The 18,159-nt window shown below is 41.2% G+C and overlaps 1 long non-coding RNA gene across 1 annotated transcript in view; it reads left to right on the forward strand.

Annotated features, from left to right (window-relative positions):
- The window catches only part of LOC122540721, an 82,312-nt gene that overhangs the window by 54,575 nt on the left and 9,578 nt on the right, over window positions 1–18,159 (forward strand). Inside the window, exon 2 of the long non-coding RNA XR_006309391.1 lies at window positions 3,802–3,901. This is a non-coding gene — a long non-coding RNA (uncharacterized LOC122540721). The remainder of the gene's footprint in view (window positions 1–3,801; window positions 3,902–18,159) is intronic.

Genomic DNA, 18,159 nt, shown 5'->3' on the forward strand with positions numbered 1-18,159 from the left:
AAGCCAGAATTGAAACTGCCTATTCTTTCATCTGGAGGAGAAAGATATGACACTATTCTTAAGAGCAGGGGAGGTCTCATTAGCATTCTGATTCATGTTTATTCCTCATGGCTGAAAGGAATGTATGAATAACTTTGTTATGTCAAACTTATAGAATCACAAAAGGGTTACAGTGCAGAAAGACAAAACAGCAAATTCAGCAGTAATGTCTCTTCCATTACACCAGTGACTAAACTTCAAACGTACTTAATTGGTTGTAAGGTGCTTTGATTAGAAAGGTGCTATCTACATTTTAGAACATAGAACATAGAACGATTCAGTGCAGAACAGGCCCTTCAGCCCTCGATGTTGCACCGACCTATGAACTATTCCCAGCTCATCCCCCTACTATCCCAAAATCATCCATGTGCTTATCTAAGGATTTTTTTAATCTCCCTAATATGGCTGAGTTGACTACATTAGCAGGTAGGGCATTCCACGCCCTTACCACTCTTTCTGAATCACAGTTTTGAATCACCATATTGTTAGGCATGCATTCTAGTTCCTAATCCAATGCTGCATAAAAGGTTTTGCGCCATATTTCCTCTGTTTCTCAATCCTTCCATTTCTGTGGTCAGTTTCTCTCTACTTCTTTCTATAACCACCTGATGAAGGAGCAGTACTCTGAAAGCTAGTGCTTCCAATTAAACCTGTTGGACTATAACCCAGTGTTATGTGATTTTTAAATTAAAGAAGGAAGCATATGTCAGCTACAGTGCATTAAAAGTAGGGGAGGATCCTCAAAAGTATAGAGTGTAGAAACTTGGTTATAAAGGATCTTAGGAGGGCAAAGAGGGGCCACGAAATATCTTTGGCAGAAGGGATCAAGGAAAACTTCAAGGTTTTTTATAAGTATACTGACAGTAAGAGGATTACTGGAGAAAATGTGGGACCTATTAGAGACCTAAGGGGCAACCTGTGCATGGAGCCAGTGAGGTCTGAAATAAATAATTCTCATCTGTATTCACAGAGGAGGAAGACATTGTAGCTGAGGATATCAGTTGGGATGGTAAGGTTTTAGAATGTTAAAATTAATAAAGAGGAAATATTAGATGTTTTAGCAGGCATAAAGGTGCATAAAGACCGAGGACCAAATAAGATATATCCCAGACTACTATGGGGAGGCAAGGGAGGAGATTGCTGGGATCCCAGCAGAGATAATTAGTACTTTGCTGATCACAGGAGAAGTGCCAGATGACTGAAGGAAGCAATGAGGTTCCTTTGTTTAAGAAGGGCAGCCGGGAAGGGCAGCTAACTTCAAACAAGTTGGTCTGAGGTCAAATGGTAGGAAAATTTTTAGAAAAGGTTTTGAAGGACTGGATTAATCTTTGGAAAAGCAGAGATTTATTAGCATGGATTCGTTAGAGTGAGATCCTCTCCTACTAATTTAATTGAGTTTTGTTTAAAAATGTGACTAAATATATTGATGGAGAGTAATGCAGTTGATGTGGTTTAGCTAGATTTCAGTAAGGCCTTTGCCAAAGTCCCCCATGGAAGGCTGGTCCAAAAGATAAGAACTGATAGGATGTGAAGGCAGATGGACAAACTGGATCCAAAATGGTTTGCAATTAGGAGGCAGAGGGTGGTGGTGAAGGGATGCTTTTGTAATTTGAAATCTGTGACCAGCAGTGTATCACATAGATCAGTGCTAGAACCCTTGCTGTTTGTTATGTACATTCATGACTTGGAAGTCAACGTAGAAGATTTAACTTATAAGCTTTCAGATGATATGAAAATTGGGATTATTGTTGATGGTGAGTAGAATGGTCTCAGGCTAAAATCTGATATTGATCCACTGGTAAATTGGACAGAACAATGGCAGGTGGAACTTAATCCTGGTAAGAGTGAGATGATGCACTTTGGGAGATCTAATAAGGAACAGTTATACACAATGGGTCCCTAAGGAGTGCGGAGGAACATAGGGACCTTAGTGTACAAGTCCATAGATCCCTAAAGTCCTGTATCAGCACAGGAAAACAGAGTGTGAAGAGGGTACCATTTCTTTCCACTCAAAATCACTGCCACTCTCCAATTTGCAGTTCTCATTTAATATTTGTTCGGGACCTTTCATTTGCAAGAACAGAACATATTACTAAAGATTATGAATTGTACATACACCTGTTTTTTGTCCCATGTAAGCATATGTGTCACATGTTGCTGAGAGGTGCTACCATGTTGTCTCTTTAAATCCATTGTCCTTCAATACAAGCAGAATGTGTGTGATGGGCTCTGTGAGTTCAGAGCGCAAAAAATGCATTCAGATGTCACTCAAGTGTTTGCAGAGCTTTCTTTTCACAGACGTGCATTTCCCTTAAACCCAGGTAATGAATTTGACCTGGTGCTTTGAAATGCAGATTACCAACAGTGTCCTCACTTGCCTTAGTCACCCCTGTATGGTCATTGCATTTCTTGCTGCACTTTCTAGCAATTTATAGGGTGACGGAAGTTGCACTGACTGCTTTACTAAATTCCTCCTCACCTTATGCCTTCAAGCATCAGACAACATTTTGACAATGTGTCTCATCATTACTGCCATTTTATCAAGGCTCCCCTGCCCTTAGTGCCTATTGTTAGTCTATTCATTCATTTTCTTTGCCCAGTATTATTCCATGATTGTATCAAATAATCTGTGTGCATAAATCAGCTTTAAAGATTATTCCCATATTAATTTTCCCTTCCTCACTATGGTAGTAGCCCCATATGAAACAATATTATCCTGAATGTACCATGAGAGGTTGCAATGTAAGGTCACTGGGTTAGCTACAAAGATACATGAGTCAGTGCCTTGTTGCCCCGACCAATGGGGGAGAATCTAGCTTTTAAAGTTAAAAGCAGCCTTATCCGTGGAGATGGTATTGCTTTAAAGGCTGTCCTAATGGAGCAATTCAGTTTTATATAGACTTCCAATGGTGAGATTCTACATTTAAGATGAGCTCTTCTGAGGTCTAATGGTGAGATTCAACATTAAGTGATTTGCTGATGATGAAAAAATTGCAAAAAAGGTAAGTCAAATTCAACAGTCCTTTCATTTTATAATTGAGCCAAGATGTTCAAATAATTGTCAGCCAAACAGCAAAAGAACAAATAAAATCAATGTTCAAAGAACTTCCTAACAATGGGGAGAAGCTGGATACCCTAATTATAACTGGCAGATCAGCAGAGGTTACAATAACTCAAACATATGCTCCCATCCAACTCCCATCTACTGCAAACAGAGTAATTGCAACTTAAAGGCTAGTCAAAAGTGAAACCACAAACATCAAAATTGCTTAAATAATGGAGAGGACACACATGCAAAAACAGATTAGCAGTTGGGGTATATTAAGATCCCATTGCACATCTTTTTAAAAGACTGTTTCCAAACAGCATACATCACTTTGGCTCCCTCCGGACCCTGCACTCACTGGCAGCTGGATCCCCAGTGGGAGGTGAATGAGAAGCAAGGGGAGGACGGGTAACAGGTAGAAGCCCATGTGCAAGTGGCAGGTTTTGGGACAGAACCTCATTGAGAAGGAGATCATCAAAGCTGAGCTTAATTAAGTAGAAGGAGTGTTTGTCCCGCAGCTAATAGGGGATCAGAGCGACAGGGTGGCCGTGACCGGCTGAGTTACAATGGAAACCAATTATAAACCCCCAGCCCTCTCTTACATTATGTATTAAGCCATCTGGGCCCATGATATTGGAGGTAAAGGGAGACAATCAATGGGAGTGTCACTGATCGCACGCCAAATTACCACGTCTGTCTCTTGCCATTGTTCACAGGATGATACATTCACAAAGGAGGCGGAAGGAGCATACACAGAGGATGAGAGGTCTTGAAGGGTTTCCAGCTGAGACCAGTCTGCAAAGCTGCCTGCTTAAGGTATGACTGCCAAAGTACAGTGCAGTTTGTGACATCTGCAAGTGTACACTGCATAACTCCACTAAGGGAAAAGTGCTGCAGAAACAGATGAATGTCTTAAAGGTTAGTTCAGCCAGTAATGTATGAGAAGATTAGTCTCCACATCTCCTTATTAAATCCAAACCTCAGTGAGAGGTAGAATAGAAGCAGGATCATAGAGTGATCGGTATTTTGCTGATGGTGAAAGTTTGTTGAAAAGCTTAATAACAGTCGCTTGTGCAATATAAGACTCTGAGCTAAGTGGGAAAAGTAGCCTTTTATTTTAGACAAGGCATTTTCAGACTATGTGGTTTGAGTACTTGCCTGTGATGTACTTATCTCTGAGAATAGATTGGGAAATTGCTATGTTTTACCAATCCCAGTTTGTGATGGATCATGTGACTCAATCTTGGTGTGAACTTGGGAATTCTATATTTTAAAAATTTCCAGACAATACAGTCCATAAGGCACTGACAGACCATGTAGAATCGTGCTGGCACAATAAGATTAATAAATATTTATTTTCCAGGCATTCATGGAATGTGAGAGAAATGTGGGATGTATTTGCTGCCTATCCCAAACTGCCCTTGAGAAAGGCCTTATATCTTTCATGACAGAACAAATTTCAAATTGCTTCATCGGAACATCCATAAATACTATTTAGCACCAAGCCAAAGGAACATTAGACACGGGAACTGCAATAGATCGTATATTTCATCAAGCCTGCTCCATCTTTTAATAAGCCAATCACTGAGATTTTGCAACAGCTCCACTTTCCATCTTATTCCCATATTCCTTAATTTCCTCAGTGCCCAAAAATCTATCACTCTTAGATTTGAATAAATCATTGACTGAACATCCTCAGTTCTCTGGCATATTGAATTCAGATTCCCAACTCCATGAGTGGAAAACAAATCTCCCTGATCTCAGTTCTTAATATACAACCCTTTATCCTTATACTTTGGAACCTATGCTAACAGTGGCTCACCATGTGAACAGTACAGTTTCTCTGCATCTACCCAGATAAGATTCCTAATAATTTCACAGGCTTCAAAAAGATCACTCAGATTCTCCTACAGTTAGAGAATAGTGGGGCAACCTACTTGATTCCCCTCTTAGACCAACCTTTGCATCCCAGAAATTAATGAGATGAACCTTAGGTACATCATCTGTAAGGAAATCATATCCTTTCTTTGATAAGGAGATAAAAACATTGAACAGTACTCAAGGTACAGACTCAGCAAAAGGCTGGGACAATTGAAGTTAAGCCTTCTTAATCTTGTACTCTTATCCTTTACAACAATGGGTCACATACCATTTGGTTTCTAATTGCTTGCTGAAACTGCCTCATAACTTTCTGTGCTTCATGTATAATGACATTTAAATTACTCTTCAATCTCAGCATTTGCACCTTTTACAAAATATCCTGCTTCACCAATATACCTGCTAAATTTAATATTTTCACATAGTCCCACATTGAGCTGGATTTTGTAGTCAGTGACGAAGCAGGGTGTTCCCCTCTGATTTTGAAATAAAATGACTTAAAACACCACCTAATTACTATGGCTTGATTTTCCCTCTTTCCAATGGCTGTTTAAACCTAGCTCCTCTTCAAGGGGATCTCCAGGCATGCAGCAGAAGTGATGTCAGCAAGCAGGGTTAGCAGCCAACCACAAGGTAGCTTCCCAACACAACAAATGAAGGAGTTCAAGTCACTTAAAACCCTTCATTTTTAATTTTAATTTTCAGTTAGTACAACAAATTATGACTGGATTAAGATCAAGCTAAAATAAAAGCAAACTTTTTAAAAAGTATCTCTTTAAAAATACTTTTTTTGATCTGAATGAAAAAAATTTGACTTTCCATAAATGCAAAATCGTCAGGGCCAATGAGGGTTTTTAACAGTAATTGATTAGATTAGATTCCCTACAGTGCGGAAACAGGGACTGTCCACACCGACCCTCCGAAGAGTAACCCACCCAGACCCATTTCCCTCTGACTAATGCACCTAGCTGCCATTAAAAACCTAGCTGTACTGTGTTCAACAAGATGTAACCTTTTCAGACATTTGTACAGTGAGATTAACTTCCTTGGAGCAAAAGTGCTCATCAATTGAATTGATTTCCTATTGATTGCAGTTTGATCAGAGAAAGATAGAATCGTTGATAGCAGCATTGAATTTCTGCTTTCTGCTGCACCTATGTAACTCAAGGTGTTAATGTCAATTTGAGTGGAGTAATCCCAGTGAATGCTTACAATTCTACCATCATTACCACTGCACAATTTGTGTCAATTGTGCCAGCATCTCAGCCAATCACTTATCTGTTTGACATAGCTTTGGAGCCTCCAATTGCGTACCTTCCTACTTAGCTTTGTGCCATCACCAAACTTAAATATGTTACTCTTGGTCCCGTCAAGTAACTTAATAAGAACATATTAGGACAAGTGACCAAAGACTTTGCCAAAGAGATCGTCTTTGTGATGCATATTCAAGGAGGAGACAGAGGCAGAGAGGATTAGTGAGGGAATTGCTTTGTTTAGAGTTTTGACAGCTGATAGTATGGCTGCCAACAATGATATGATGAAAATTGAGAATGCGTATGAGGCAGAACCGGAGGACTGTTGACATCTCAGTGGGATTGGAGGGACAGTGCCTGTGATGGCAGAGATAGGCAGAAGCATTCGGCTTTAGAATTGTAGTGCAGTTATTGCATCTTTTAAAGAATCAGGAGTCAGCACTTTTCTGCCCTATTCCATAGTAGTTTCACATATTCTTCAGTTTTAGCATCCACTTATGAAGACATTTGCTGCAGGAACATGTAAGAATGGATGTGAAATGAACCTGTAGCTTTATAACATATGGGTTTAATAATGGGGCACTAAGATTGCAGTGAGCATTTGACCACTGATATTCTTATCCCCTCAAGTTTCTGCCCCCCTCCAGAAAATCCTGATTCTGGTGTACAATTATCAGGCATCCTCGACTGGTTCACTCAAGTGAGCCTGAACACTAAAGCTTGTATATTTACATCTGTGTTATCATTTGAACATGTGATGTATCCCCATTAATTTAACTAGTTTAATGCTACCACTAATTATCTCAAGTCTTCGAGGGTTCTTCAGCCAAAGGACATCCGAATACAATGTAACCTCAATAGCTTTCCTGAAAGTATTGACTCCATATGTCTGTTCCAAATGTGCTGGATGATTTTGTGAGTTATATTCCCATTTTGTTTCTTCTCATTGTCAGTTGGTCCATCAGTGTGATTAAGGTATTAAAGATTAGAGTAGAATGTGGTTGAACATGACAGTATCTTTCCTCAATGAAGAACTAAGAGTTGGAGTAGGCAATTTAACAACCCTCCCACCCTCCAACCTGCCCTGCCATTTAATACGATCATTGCCAATCTCATCTTAGCCTCAACTCTACTTTCCCGTCAGCTCCCCATAACACTTTAACCCATGACTAATTAAAAATCTGTCTCTTTTCCTCAAATGTATTCAGTGTTCTAGCATCCAAATTCTGGGTAGAGAATTCCACTGTCCCCACACATACTCTGGAAGATGGGCAACTTGACAGCGACCGCATAATTGGCTGATATTTACCCCCTTCTTGGTGTGTGTATGGGCATCCCTCAGAGTGAGGATGTTCTTACTTGTGGCTAGAATCTTCACATGGCGTCTTTTAATATGAGGGTACTGATATACTGCAGCTGCCCCATGGGACTGGCTAATCTGGAAACTTTCTGTTTCTACCACCTGTCACCCACATATCTATGGATTGATGGTCAAAGTGATTGCTATGTTAGAACACATCTCTTGTGACTGTCAAGTCCTGAGGTGGGTTTTGAACCCAGATCTTCTATCCCTGAGATTCAGAATCTATTGCTCCAATTTCATATCCGGGGACTTTAAAACTAATTGTGGAAACCAACTGTACCTTGCCTCAAATCAGTTAGCTCAATGCAGAACAAACCTCGAATCATCCAGTCTGCATTGCTTGATGTTGCAATACATGGTACAGTAACCTTTGACCTACTGGGAGGGAACCACACGTGCTTAAAGATTACTTTTTCTTTCCCCAGTGCATACTCCTGTTTGAAAGCCATATCCCTGGAAGTGCAATCTTCAGGGAAACTGTGGCAGGCAATTTATCATCTTCTTGGAATAGATGGAAAATGTTTTGGCTGGGTGCACACAATATCTCGATTAGTACTCCTGGTGAGGAAAGCTGCATATTGCAAGTGTGACATCTAAAAAAGCACCCATTAGTATCATTGAACCAGAGGGTTAGTTTCTCAAATGAAGGTATTCTCATTTGCTTCACTCTAAAGAAAGGAAGAAAGATTTGCAATTATGTATCACTTTTCACAACCTCAGGACATGCCCCTTAGGGGGAGGTGACGCCAAAGTTATTATTATTCATCCAGAGACCCATATAATGTTCTGGGATCTTTTTTTAAATCCTGCCATGGCAGATGGTGGAATTTGAGTTCAATAAAAATCTGGAATTAAGAGTCTAACGATGACCATCAATTGATTGTCAAGTGGAAAAACCCATCCTGTTCACTCATGTCCTTTAGGGAAGGAAACTGCCATCCTTACCTGGTCTGGCCTACATGTGACTCCAGACCCACAGTAATGTGGTTGACTCCCAACTGCTCTCTGAGCAATTAGGGATGGACAATAAATGCTGGCCTAGACAGTGATGCCTTTATTCTGGAAATAAATAAAAAAATTAAACACTTTTGAGTGTATAAGGTAGGAAATAAAGTAGTCAATTTTCACACAGCAAGGCACAAATAGCAATGACATAATGATCAAGTTAATCATAGAGTCATAGAGTCAGTGACATTGGTTGAAAAATAAGGTAAAAAAATAAAGTCAGTGTAGTCTTACCAGGCCACAGGATTGTTCTCTCTTTAGAGGGAGATGACTGGTGGTAGTTTAACCTGATGATTACCATGCCTCAGCTGAGGGGTAGGTTGAGAAGGAGAATCCTTCATAGTAATCCCATGGTGCACGTATTGAACTCACACTGTTGGCATTCCTCTGTATCACAAACCAGCCAACCAACCAAATGAGCTAAGCCAACTCCCAAATGAGGGGTAAATACCAGTTGAATACACTGGGATGAACTTTATATCTCTCTGCTGTAATGTGCCAACTGATCATTTCCCTCCAGCTGAAAGAATAGACAAGCTCTAATGTTTCATCCAAAAAATTCAATCTCCAACAGCGCAGCAGTCCATCAATACTGCTTGAACCTCTGGTGTACCAGGAGAAAGGAAAACAGGGGAGGGATTATCTGTAAAATGCATATCTAATCCAGAAAAGACAGTGGGAAGCTGAGTCTCAATCACCATTAAAGGTTCTTGCATAAATCCTTAGACTGTCATTAATTGTCCAATTTAAGAGGATGAAAAGGGTCAGTAAATTTTATAAAGATAAATCCAACAAAGAATTAGGGCAAATATCTTTGCCTGGAGAATGTGGAACTTGCTACCAAATTGAATAGCTGACACCAACAGATGCAATTCAGAAGCAACTGGATAAGTTAATGAGGGAGAAAGGAAGAAGTGGATGCATAGGTAGTCTTGGAAGAAAATTGGAAAGCTATGTATCTCAAGTGGAATGTAAAGACTGGAAGGTTCTGATAAAGGGTCACTGGATTGAAACGTTAACTCTGTTTTACGCTCAGGAGATGCTACCAGATCTGCTGAGTTTCTCCAGCACATTCTATTTCTGGTTCAAACATGTGCATATTACCTTTCACAACCTTGGGATATCCCAAAGCACTCAACCAACTAAATACTTTGAGGTGTTTTCACTGTGATGAAGTAGGGAACAAGGTCGCCAGCCTGTGCATAGCAAGGTCCCACACATGACAGTGTGATCATGGCCAGATGATCTGTTGCAATGACATGGGTTGTGGGTTGAATTAGGGCACTGGGGAGAATTCCCCTGTTCTTCTCCAAATAGTCTCATGAGTACTTTTGCATCCATCGGAGACAGTGCTGGTTTAATGTCTCCTGCAAGCAAAAGTCAGTGCCTGCAGGAGAGCAGGGAAAGCGTGGAAGAATGCAGTGGCTCCGTTTTCCCTTTACTATCTTGGTAGATCTCTCCAATTCGCATTCACTAAATTAATCAACATTTCCTAGCTGATTGAAATGAAACCTCTCCTGAATAGTTCTCTTTAGAACTGGCCATGCCTATAACCAATGTGTCAGTCACCTGACTGACTCACAAAGGCCACCAATCTCAGGAGGCTCTGCAGAAATAAATGAACCTGTCCTAGCTAATTCAATCAAACTCAGACCTCCGATATTAAACCAGAGAGAGAAAGAGAAAACTCCATCATGTGTGTTCAAAAGGGTATTATCATATAGAAAACTTGTGAGGTAACTAGATATTTCTGCATTTAAATTGAGATGATGGTATTGGGGGTTGTAGAAAGGAGAGAAAGAGGTGAAATGTTCACTTTTATCAAAAAACAATTGTGGCGACATTTGTCTGCAGTAACAGTTTTTCCAAAAATTAGAAAAGATTAATTTAGGTTCGAAAAGATTGTCATATTAAAAAAAAGCTGCCCGCAGATTTGCACAGTGCTTGGTATTTCTGAACTGATATTGTCTTGCAAGCTGGAGTTCCTATTGTAAATTTTCATGAACTTATTCACTCCCTGTTGCAAGTTCCTGCATGCTGAGTTCCTGACCTGTTCACAGTGTACTCTCAATGCAGCTCTTAAAGCACCTATTGGGAAAGATACAAGAGCTTGGTGACGTCCATTCTGCAAGGTGCTCACCTTCTGTACTCAATATTTTCTCCCACAACTTAAGTCATTCCTATGACTGAGTACTTACTGAGTATGTTACTGAGGATATAAGCTTACATCTTTCTGCACAGTGGTAAAGCAGCTTATCTTTTTGTTTCTTTCTTCTTTTCGGTGACAAGTTTAGATAGAGGATCTGGATATGCTCTTGCTAAATCTGTCTTTTTTTTATATTTCAAAAATATACTTTGTTCGTAAAAATATCTTTGTATATATACATAGTTACAAAGCAGTTCTGTTCTGTCCTGTACAGCAACATATCAAGGAAGCAAACCAACATTGGATTTTGACTCCATCCAAAAACTGAAGATTTTTCTTACACATGCTATACTATATTTTCATACATTTGAACCACCTATCAATAAATATCATTGATATTTATTTGATTGATCTTTTGACACTTAACAAGTATTTCCTTCCTTAACGTAGCATCTATTTTTTTGTCTGGTCATAAACTTTGGATGTGTTTTTTCACGTTATAAACATATATCTAATTCTTGCAATTGTTTAAGTAACAGAATGTAACAGGAGAGAAACAATATTTCAAATATTTGGCGTGCGCTGTATAATTTTCAAATGCAGATACTGTTGTTGAGTATGCAAATTGCTAGTTGTCCTATGTTTTCTATTTAATTTTATGAAATTTAGCTATATTTTGATGATATATCCTTTAAAAATCTGACAGGATTCTAGTGGGATTTCAGTATCTCTGGCACTGTGTCAGTGTCTCAATAACATCTTCAACCCCACTTAGCAACCATGCCAAAAGGAAAACAAGATTGAAAATAGCTCAAAATAGAACATGGCCTGTCTCTTAATACAAACTGGAACTTTCACAGTATGTCTCCGACAGAGAGATAACAGTGTTTCAAAAAACATGTCTCACTACTGGATACTTTTCTTCGAGAGATAGTGTCAAAAGTATTAAATGAGACTCACAGAGGATGTGCAGTGCTACACTGCTAGTTTATTAAAGAAACAGAATAAACAGGAGCTCACAGTTATAGACCCGTCCTGATGTATTTATATAAATTCAGGGCTCCCCATGGATTTTCCTAACCGATGGCAATTCTTTCCTCACATATTTGACAGAAGTGAACTCCAATGCTCATTCAAGCTTTGTGTTGCCTTTTACTCTGTCAGATTTGCCAAATAACTTTTGACAACATGCTTAAATTGACGAAGCTGGAGTAACAGAAAATGGCAATGGAGGTGCACAGCCTCAGAGAATTCCAGGAGCTATTTCATTCATTTTTGGCCTGATTAAATCATCTATTTTCTCCTAGTTTGTGCAGAACTGAAGTTAGTCAATCTTCCATTCATATCTTTATAGGTTTTAACTGGGACATAGCAGTATGGAGAATTGTGATTCCACGACTCCATGAGAAAACGTGAAGTGAAAGAATTTTAAACGAAAGATGTAGATAGGGAAACACCAATATTGTTTAGGTAATCTGAGACAGAGACGGGTACTGGCAGTTGAGTACATGAGGGAATCTTAGTCTTTTTGTAAAAATTCTAATTTTGGGGTTTTTTTTAACAATTAACAGAAACATACTGTGAAAGTTCAAAATTTTCCAGCTACAAGCAGAGTATTACAAGCTCTGGACTGAAAGAGCCACTGAAGTTATTAAGGAAAACAGTGTAAACTGTTTTTCCTGTAACTGTGAACTCTTTCAATTCAGAAGATTATAAGTACAGGCATCACAGTATGAGGAAGCATAGAGTGTGACCTTGAACATGGTACTGGGATTTGAGTAAGTAATGGAGTTAGAGAAAGAGAAGAAGGAAGTGCTCTTTTGCTTTTATTCTTTATCTTCTTTCACCCTGTAGGAACTTGTTTACACTCTACTACAGGGAAAGATGAATATCTGAGAATGTTTACTATCCATCTTATTCCTAAGATTCAAAGTAATTTAGGAATGTAGTAAGTGTGGAAAAATATAAAAAGAGAATAGAAGGTGAAAAGACTCAATGAAGGATGTATCTCATCACCAAGTCACCCTTTATTTACACTGGAAAGTCCTTGACACTGGTCCAAATCTCTCAGAGCCAGTTCTCAGACTGTGAGAACCTCTGACACTCCCCTTTATATATGTCAGCCAGAGCTTCTTGATTGGACCAGGTTAACAGCCTCAATCAGAGAACTCATATTTTATGAGGTCCACCTAGCTGACCTCATTACAAACACGGAGTCTGAGGACATAGGCCAGTCTTTTTCCTTGAATCAGCTCTTGGGTGTTCTAGCACTGGGTCAGGTTCCTCTGATTTTGCATCAGATACGGGTGGTGAGAGACGCAGAGGGTCTCAGGAGAAATTCACTCTCTCCTACTGGTGGCAAATGTATCGATGTGGTGAGATCCACTGCATTCCATCTCAGATTCAGAGTTCTCTTCAACACTTGATGGAGAGGGAGAACCCATCAGTTCCACCAGCCTTTTCAAGCTGTTCTGAGGAAATGGGGTACCTTTTGCAAGGTTATAAGATCCAAGTGCTTGTTCAGGACCATCCCTCCTATACAAACTTCATATGCCACTGGTCCAGACCTTGCATTGACCAAGTCTCCTACCTAGGCAAGTTCATACCTGTGGTTCCTACACCAAACCTTGTCCGCTGAAGTAACCTGCCTCACTTGCTTGGTGGAGTCTGGCATCCGGCACTAGTGTTCCTGTTGCCATTTCACCCATGCCCCAGTTCCAGGAAGATCTGATTTGAACTGATGTGGAGTCTCCTCTCCATTAGCAACTCTGCTGGAGCTATCCCTTTAGTTGCAGGAGGGGTGGTCCTATAATCAAATAGGAAGTAAGACAGTTTGGTTTCTAGTAAAACTTAGGCTCCTTCTTTAATCCCACCTCCAAAATGTGAACTGCTCTTTCTGCCAGACCATTGAGCAATGGATGGTATGGAGCTGTCATTTTTTTGTCGAATTCCATTTGACTTCAGGAAATACTCAAATTCCCTGCTGGTAAATGATGGCCTGTTATCTGTGATCATCACTTTCAGGAGTCTGTCTATTGCAAAAGATGGTCACAGGTTTTCTCTCATCATTCCCATGTTTGACAAATGAACTGTATGCATGTCCAGTCACTTTGAATGTGTATCCACAATGACCAATAACATTGAACTTATGAAAGGACCTGCACAATCAGCATGGAACCGAGTTCAGAGTTTACCCAGCCATTCCTATGAATGTGGGCAAGTTGCTGGGGGTCGTTTTTGAAGTGCCCTCACTTTATCTTCCATGTGTGTAACACATTTTGTTAACTCTGTAGCTGAAAATGTGTTGCTGGAAAAGCGCAGCAGGTCAGGCAGCATCCAGGGAACAGGAGAATCGACGTTTCGGGCATAAGCCCTTCTTCAGGAATAAAGTAGGTCACTTGGGGCACCTGGAACACGCATTGTTTCCTTCTTAGGCATACACTCTCCTGGAAGAAACATCTAAGGAGCATATCCAAGTTCTGTAAATGTTCCTTATTGAACTTTGCTGTCATTAGCACGTTATCCAGATAAATGGCAAGCTGGAATAGACCTTGTTAAATGCTCTCCATCATCTACTGAAAAATTGCACAAGCTGAAGATACGCCAAAAGACAGTTTCATATAAACCCTGATGGTACTAATTGTAGCATCTTTCTAGGAATCATCATCGAATGACAATTGCAAGTACACACAGCTTATGTTCAGCTTCATGAAGGATAGCTCCTGCTAGCTTTGTGTATAACTCCTCTTTGTGAAGGATTTTGCATTTATTCAGCTGTGAAAAGCAGTTTGATGCTTGTTTGAAATTCCCACAAAGGCGAACAAACCAATCTGGCTTCACATTCGATATGACCCTGTGCTGCCCATTCCATAAACTGGACTGGTTTGATGATTCCTTTGCTTTCCCGTCTCCTGATTTCTGCCTCTACTTTTGCCTATCAGGCAAATGACAATGGGCAGGATTTGCAGAATTGTGGAATTGCTTTCTGGTCAACATTCAAGTTGGCTTTGGCTCCTTTGATAGTCCCTAGACCTTCCTGAAAGACTTCCGGGTACTTAATTAGGACTTCATAGAACATAGAACATAGAACAATAAAGCGCAGATTAGGCCCTTTAGCCCTTGATATTGCGCCGACCTGTGAACTAATCTAGGCCCATCCCCCTACACTACCCCATCATCATCCATGTGCTTATCCAAGGATTGTTTAAATGTCCCTAATGTGGCTGAGTTAACTACATTGGCAGGCAGGGCATTCCATGTCCTTCCCACTCTCTGAGTAAAGAATCTGCCTCAGACATCTGCCTTAAATCTATCACCTCTCAATTTGCAGCTATGTCCCCTATGTACAAGCTGACATCATCATCCTAGGAGAAAGACTTTCACTGTCGACCCAATCTATTGCGCCCCAAACCTCGAATTCCTCATCATCAAAGGCCACCCCTTCTATCTACCACGGGGATTTACCGCTGTTATACTGTCTGCTGTGTACATACCGCCACAAGCAAAGGTTGAAGAAGCTCTGGATGTGCTGTATCCCACCACTAACACCCTGTAGACAGAACACCCGAGGCCCTGTTCATATACTGGCAGTTTTAATCAAGCCAATCTAAGGAAGATGTTGCCCAAGTACCACCAGAACATTACCTGCCCCACTAGGGGCCCAAACATGTTAGACCACTGCTACACCACTGTGAAAGATACCTACCACTCCATCCCCTGCCCTCGTTTCTGGAACTCCAACCACAATGCTGTGTTTGTTCTCCCGGCTTACAGGCAAAAGCTCAAGCAGGAGACCCCCCCTCGCAGATACAGGTCCAGTGCTGGTCAGAGGAGGCAGAGGATCAACTCCAGTGCTGTCTGGAATCGGCTGATTGGGCCGTGTTCAAACAGTTCGCAGGTACCTTGGACGGGTATGCCACTAATGTCACAGACTTTATCAGCAAGTGTGTGGAGGACTGCATACTGAGGAAGTCAATCCGGGTGTTCCCCAACAGGAAGCCCTGGATGAATCTGGACATACAGAACCTGCTAAAATCCAGGCATGAGGCCTTCAGATCTGGAGACCCACTCAAATATAAGGAATCCAAGTATGACTTTGGCAGACCCATTAAGACAGCCAGGGACTGATACCGATCCAAACTAGAAACCCAGACAGACATCCGGCGACTATGGCAAGGCCTGAATGACATCACAGGTTCTAAAAAGTGACAGTGCAAGATAGCAGACAGTAACACAACCCTCCCAGATCGTCTCAACGTCTTCTATGCTCGCTTTGAGCAGAACTTCGGCGGAGTGGTAACACCTATTCTGACTGGTCCTGGTGAACCTATCCCAACAGTCACTGTATCAGAGGTCAGATCAGTTTTCCTTTGTGTGAATCCAAGGAAAGCGATGGGACCAGACGGAGTACCAGGCCGTGCACTCAGAGCATGCGCAGATCAACTGGCAGAGGTCTTCTCAGACATTCTCAACCTCTCCCTGCAGCAGGCCACTGTCCCTGCATGTTTCAAGAGGGCCAACATTATCCCTGTGCCTAAGAAGGCTCACGCAGCATGTCTCAATGACTACCGCCCAGTGGCCCTAACATCGGTGGTCATGAAATACTTTGAAAGGCTGATCATGGCATTAATCAACTCCAGCCTCCCCACTACTCTTGACCCACTCCAATTTGCCTTTCGGACCAACAAATCCATGTCAGATGCCATATTACTTGCCCTTCACTCCTCCCTAGAACATCTTGACACCAAGAACAGCTACGTAAGAAACCTACTCATTAACTACAGTTCAGCCTTCAACATTATTATCCCATTGAGACTGGTTACTAAACTTGGTGATCTTGAATTAAGCCCCATTCTCTGCAATTGGATCCTCAATTTCCCGCCTACAGGACACAATCAGTGAAGATTGGGGACAATATTTCATCCTCACTAACACTCAGCACTGGAGCCCCCAACTGTACACACTGTATACCCATGATTGCATCGCCAAATACCAGACTAATGCCATTTACAAGTTCGCTGATGACACCACCATAGTCGGTCGAATCTCAGATGGTGACAAAAAAGACTACAAATGGGAGGTGGAAGACCTGGAAAAATAGTACACTGAGAACAACCTAGCTCTCAATGCTGGCAAAACCAAGGAACTCATTATTGACTTTTGGTGGGATGTTACTCAGGCCCCCCTACACATTAACAACACAGAGATGGAACGAGGGGAGAGTGTCAAACTTCTGAGAGTGGTCACAACAAAAAGCTTTCTTGGACTCTTCATGTGGACACACTGGTTACAAAGGCCCAACAACGCCTCTTCTACCTCAGGCAGCTGAGGAAATTTGGCATGACAGCAAATACCCTTGGCAACTTTTATAGGTGCACCATCGAGAGCATTCTGTCTGGATGCATCACTATCCCTGTTATGGCAACTGTACCATTCAAGATTAGAGACGGTTACAGAGAGTGGTGAACTTGGCCCGGACAATCACAAAGGCCAACCTCCCATCTATAGAATCCATCTACCAGACCCACTGTCAAGGAAAGGCTGCCAGCATTCTCAAATATCCATCCCACCCTGGCAATGTTTTTCTACAACCTCTACCTTCAGGGAGAAGGTACAGAAGCCTGAACACACGCACCAGCCGGTTTCGTAACAGTTTCTACCCTACTGTTGTTAGAATACTGAATGGACTCACAAACCCTTACCATTCGCCTGTACTTGTGAATTTTTTTTTGTTTTTGTTGCTGTTTACCTATTATTTACTTATCCATGATATTTAACTATGTAATCTTCCTGTATTGCTCACAACACAAAGATTTTCATTGTGCCTCAGCACATGTGACAATAAATTCAATTCAATTCAATCTTGTATGTCTCTATCAAATCCCCTCTTAGCCGCCTTCTCTCCAATGAGAACAGATCCAAGTCTCTCAGCCTTTCCTCATAAGACTTTCCATCCAGATCAGGCAATATCTTGGGAAATCTCCTCTGCACCTTTTCCAATGCTTCCACATCCTTCTTGTAAAGGAGCGACCAGAACTGTACACAATATTCCAAGTGCGGCCGCACTAGCGTTCTGTGCAGTTGCAGCATGACATTATGGCTCTGGGCACTAGGGCAGCCATTTTCTAATCGATAAATGTTGAGCAAATCTAGGTGAATCTCTCTCAACCAATTTTGCCCCATCAAGCTTTTACTGCAATCAGTGGTAACTGCACCAGCTGCTTCTCATAGAGTCATAGAGTCATAGAGATGTACAGCATGGAAACAGACCCCTGTGTCCAACCCATCCATGCCGACCAGATATCCCAACCCATTCTAGTTCCACCTACCAGCACCCGGCCCATATCCGTCCAAACCCTTCCTATTCATATACCCATCCAAATGCCTCTTAAATGTTGCAATTGTACCAGCCTCCACCACTTCCTCTGGC

Source organism: Chiloscyllium plagiosum, chromosome 35 (assembly GCF_004010195.1).
Source record: "Chiloscyllium plagiosum isolate BGI_BamShark_2017 chromosome 35, ASM401019v2, whole genome shotgun sequence".
NCBI lineage: Eukaryota > Metazoa > Chordata > Chondrichthyes > Orectolobiformes > Hemiscylliidae > Chiloscyllium > Chiloscyllium plagiosum.